The following is a 5,291-nucleotide window of genomic DNA, read 5'->3' on the forward strand; positions in this document are numbered from 1 at the left end:
TGCCACTGTCGGGGAACGTAGCAGAATTTTAAAATTTTCTACGCATCACCAAGATCAATCTATGGAGTCATCTAGCAACGAGGGAGAGGGGAGTGCATCTACATACCCTTGTATATCGCGTGCGGAAGCGTTCAAGAGAACGGGGTTGATGGAGTCGTACTCGTCGTGATCCAAATCACCGATGACCTAGCGCCGAACGGACGGCACCTCCGCGTTCAACACACATACGGTTGGGAAGACGTCTCCTCCAACTTGATCCAGCAAGGGGAAAGGAGAGGTTGATGAAGATCCAGCAGCACGACGGCGTGGTGGTGGAAGCAACGGTGATCTCGGCAGGGCTTCGCCAAGCTCAAGGAGAGGGAGGAGTGTCATGGGAGGGAGAGGGAGGTGCCAGGGGCTAGGGTGCGGCTGCCCTCCCTCCCCCCCACTATATATAGGGTCCCTAGGGGGGGCGCCGACCCTAGGAGATCCAATCTCCAAGGGGGCGGCGGCCAAGGGGGTGGCTTGCCTCCCAAGCCAAGTGGGGCGCCCCCACCCCTAGGGTTTCCAACCCTAGGCGCAGGGGGAGGCCCAAGGGGCGCACCAGCCCACTAGGGGCTGGTTCCGCTCCCACTTCAGCCCATGGGGCCCTCCGGGATAGGTGGCCCCACCCGGTGGACCCCCGGGACCCTTCCGGTGGTCCCGGTACAATACCGATTACCCCCGAAACTTTCCTGATGGCCGAAACTTGACTTCCTATATATAAATCTTCACCTCCGGACCATTCCGGAACTCCTCGTGACGCCCGGGATCTCATCCGGGACTCCGAACAACTTTCGGGTTACCGTATACTAATATCTCAACAACCCTAGCGTCACCGAACCTTAAGTGTGTAGACCCTACGGGTTCGGGAGACACGCAGACATGACCGAGACAACTCTCCGGTCAATAACCAACAGCGGGATATGGATACCCATGTTGGCTCCCACATGCTCCTCGATGATCTCATCGGATGAACCACGATGTCGAGGATTCAATCAATCCGTATACAATTCCCTTTGTCAATCGGTACGTTACTTGCCCAAGACTCGATCGTCGGTATCCCAATACCTCGTTCAATCTCGTTACCGTCTAGTCACTTTACTCGTACCATAATGCATGATCCCGTGATCAACCACTTGGTCACATTGAGCTCATTATGATTCATTACCGAGTGGGCCCAGAGATACCTCTCCGTCATATGGAGTGACAAATCCTAGTCTCGATTTGTGCCAACCCAACAGACACTTTCGGAGATACCTGTAGTGTACCTTTATAGTCACCCAGTTACGTTGTGATGTTTGGCAAACCCAAAGCACTCCTACGGTATCCGGGAGTTGCACAATCTCATGGTCTAAGGAAATGATACTTGACATTCGGAAAAGCTATAGCAAACGAACTACACGATCTTTGAGCTATGCTTAGGATTGGGTCTTGTCCATCACATCATTCTCCTAATGATGTGATCCCGTTATCAATGACAACCAATGTCGATAGTCAGGAAACCATGAATATCTTTTGATCAACGAGCTAGTCAACTAGAGGCTCACTAGGGACGTGTTGTGGTCTATGTATTCACACATGTATTACGATTTCCGGATAACACAATTATAGCATGAACAATAGACAATTATCATGAACAAATAAATATAATAATAACCATTTTATTATTGCCTCTAGGGCATATTTCCAACAGTTATCCTGATGATCTCATGATAATTCCTGCTTAACCTGCAATTGTCGTGTTGTTGTTTGTCTTGAATGCTTCTGGTTATTGTGAGCTTGCAAGTACATTCAATGTACTAACTTGGCGTGTCATGCCAGTTTGTAGGTCGTGCCTGGATTACTTGCTTGTTTGGTGTTGTTCCGGTGTTCGTGAGCTAGGATAAACGTTCCAGCCAGAGTCCCTGCGGATTGGAGTCCATCATCACTGTTCGTTGTTCCGCTGCCAGTAGTTGTTCCGTTGCATCGAGTTGTTATGCTGCGTGTATAAAGCAACCGTGGTTGGCGTAGTGTCGTCGTGCCGATGTTATTCATTGTAATATCGGAGACATTTTATTCATATTCGTGTTGTAATAGAGAGCTAGTTTGTTCTATACTAAGTAGTGCCGTATTCCAGAAGACTTCGCCTCGATCTCTGGGCTGGAATACGGGGCGTTCCGGTTTACTCTGAGCCAGGGTGCCACAAGCTTGGTATCAGAGCAGGTCTGGCTGTAGAGCATCCTAGTCCGCTGGAACGTTAGAAAACGGTAGTATAGGGTCTGGTTGTTGCCCTTGCTTGCGGCATTTGGTTGTTGCATTTGTTTGCTGCATATAGTCTTATTTTTGAGTTACTCCGAGACGCCATTCGAGCCAGGAGATTGCGTGGTGTCGCTATACCTCAGTCTCCACTAGCTTCTCCAGATCGTCCGCCTCGTCCGTTCGGAGTTTTAGAGTCAACGGCTCCACTCACTACTCCCTTAGCTTCCTCGTCAGTTCGCGATCATTTGCTCAAGCGTAGGATGTAGTCCTTCGTGTAGCACTTGTGCGTCTGCTATAGTATCATGCTTGTGTGTGCTTGTGTGAAGCAGCTTTGTAGTTTGTTTGCTGTGTGCTTTGTTGCAATAAATCATTTTCTCGTGCTTCATTGCTTTGAATCCTCGGTGTTACCCCCTTATGGAAATTATTCCTCGACCAACACCGAATCATAAGAAGCCGTAAGCAGTATAGATATACACCAAGGAATTCAGTTAAAAGCAATGAGAATTTCAGCCGACAACATTGTATTGCAGACATTCGTCCGGATACAAATTGTATTCTGATCAGACTACCAGTGCAAGTACCTATCAGAGATACACTTTATCGCAGCAATGATTAAAACAGCAAGAAAACAAAATTCGATCAACCGTGCATTTCAAGTCAAAGGTATGGGCTATGCACAATGATTGAATCTGCCATAAGGCAAAACATTGCGACACCCAGAAGTCAGTCCAAATGCACGGTGAATTCAGTAAGGACAGTCAGACAATTCTTGTCATATAAGTAATCAGCTGCCGGGCTGACAAAGATATATATATGTCATTCCATTCACCAAGAAAATCCGTTCCGTCCATCTCCACAATTTATTGGCGAAATGTACAAAGACAAGGTTCCCAGTCTGCATCGATAGGGTATGAATGGATTCCCATGCAAGATATTCAGTCTTCTTGATAAAATACTGCAAAAGCTTCTGGCATAAGGTACCGAGTCTTCCCTAGCAAAGTCTTTAAGGGGGAAGCTTATGAGGTACGATACCCCGTTTTTCCTCAAGAAGATATCCACCGAAGGCTTCGAGCATACGGCATCTAGTCTTCCTCAGCACGGTATCCCGATAGCTTCCAACACACGCTGCCCAATATTCTTCTATACGACGCTGTTAGAAGGCATTAAATTATGAATTGTCAGCATATGGCAGTGATTTCCAAGTGACAGATCTGCGACAATTTGGTCTGAAACAAAAATTAGTCAAAACAGAGGTATGCCTCGAGAATCAGATATTAGTTCATTCAGTATAATGCCAAGTCCATGCAAGTCTCTCGCACAAGGAAGAATTCACAGTACATATCTGACAACCTCACCGGTTATTCAAGAAACAAAAACCAGTGGGTGATGCCATAATCAACAAGTCTTGAAGGAAAGACAACATTGAGACAATAATATTGGCAGTGATTATCAAGATCAGTCCCGCACATCCAATAATATGATGTTATTAACCCTGTCACTTTCCGGCATAATCCACAACAGTATTGAGATCTGTATAACCACACGTGAGCCGGATAAATATACCGAGGCTCAAAATAGGAACCAGACCAAGGTATGATTGCCAGATATTGTATGTAACAGTATTCAGGGCCGCGAAAATAATCAAGGATATAAGCCCCCGCTCTTTCAGTCGAGGATCCATATGAAGAAAGTAATAATGAAAGAGCAAGACCAACAATACATGTGTGCCAGTTATTTTGTGAAAAATGTGGATGCCCAGGGCCGTCTTATTCCACGGCAAACCCAAGAGGTATACTCCATTGTGATAAGGACCTCATAGGGAGGCAACCAGCTCAGTCCACAGTATGCTCAGAACTGTCAGCATTGAATACCCGAGTCTATCCGGTTAGACTCATGGACAGCTCAATATATTGACCTCAACACCCGCGATGGAGCATTGCACAGACTGTTATTCCCAGGGAGATACTGGCAAAAATGAAGAATCAGTGTGAAAACATATACTTTGAGGATTGTTATCTCTCGCATAGGGGAAACAATTAAAAGAATAGCATGTGTGGATGGGATTCTTTGCCAAGATCACCGCCAATCAAGTCTGCAAATCTTATCATCAGGAGATGGTGCATTTTTTTCTATCAGTCACGACAAGCGACAGTCAAACCTTTGGTACCACTTGGATACTCAAGACTGTGAAGCCAGTCAAGATAAGTCAGAAACTCCTGCAAAATGTCAGAATCCGTTAGCAAAACAGGTATGATTCACATCACTGCTTTGGAACCAAAAGGCATGTCTAAATTTAAGGAATCTGATGCCTGGATAGAAGAGATTCTTTGTTCCACGGGAAGATATGTTTCCCAACTACGTGGAATATTCTCAGTACTCGATACTAGAATAACATTTCCAGCAAGGATCAATATCAAGAAGGACAAGTTTGTCCGTAAAAATAATATTTCGGATGCTAGCTCAGCCAACAAATATGAAAGAAAATTTGAGTCAGTATAAACAGGAACATATGAGGTAAGTCCTGTCAGCATGTCAGATCCAGTGAAGCAAACCACCCCAGATCCAGACAGTCAGTCATATCCAATTCAGTGGAAATATTATGAATAAAAGAAACCTGAGTTGGAAACGGTTTCTTCAAGTCAGGAAAATAATTTAACCCTGAACAACCAAATCTTGAGGACGAGATTACTTTAAGGGGGAAGGTTTGTAACAGCCTGGATTTTTGCCCTTTTCTTTTTCCTTTGATTTTCTTGGATTTCCTATTTTGTTTTGCTTTTCCGTGGCTGTGTGGTTCTGAAACTTGGGAAGATCGTGTCTTCCTAGGTTTTATAATGGCTTGTCACCCTCATCATCATCCCAATATCATGTCATTTCCATCCTTGACCTAACCCAAAATTCTTTTGTTGGGAATATTCCTTTTCTGATAAAGGAATAACCCTTAAAACCCTAGGTTGTGAAGCAACCTATATTTCTGTCACTCCTAAAATTTCCAAATAATTCTCATAAATTTTTTTGGTCCTATTTTGCTCAAA

The sequence above is a fragment of the Triticum urartu genome, chromosome 3A (genome assembly GCF_056163025.1).
Source record: "Triticum urartu cultivar PI428250 chromosome 3A, HENAU_Tu73, whole genome shotgun sequence".
Lineage (NCBI taxonomy): Eukaryota > Viridiplantae > Streptophyta > Magnoliopsida > Poales > Poaceae > Triticum > Triticum urartu.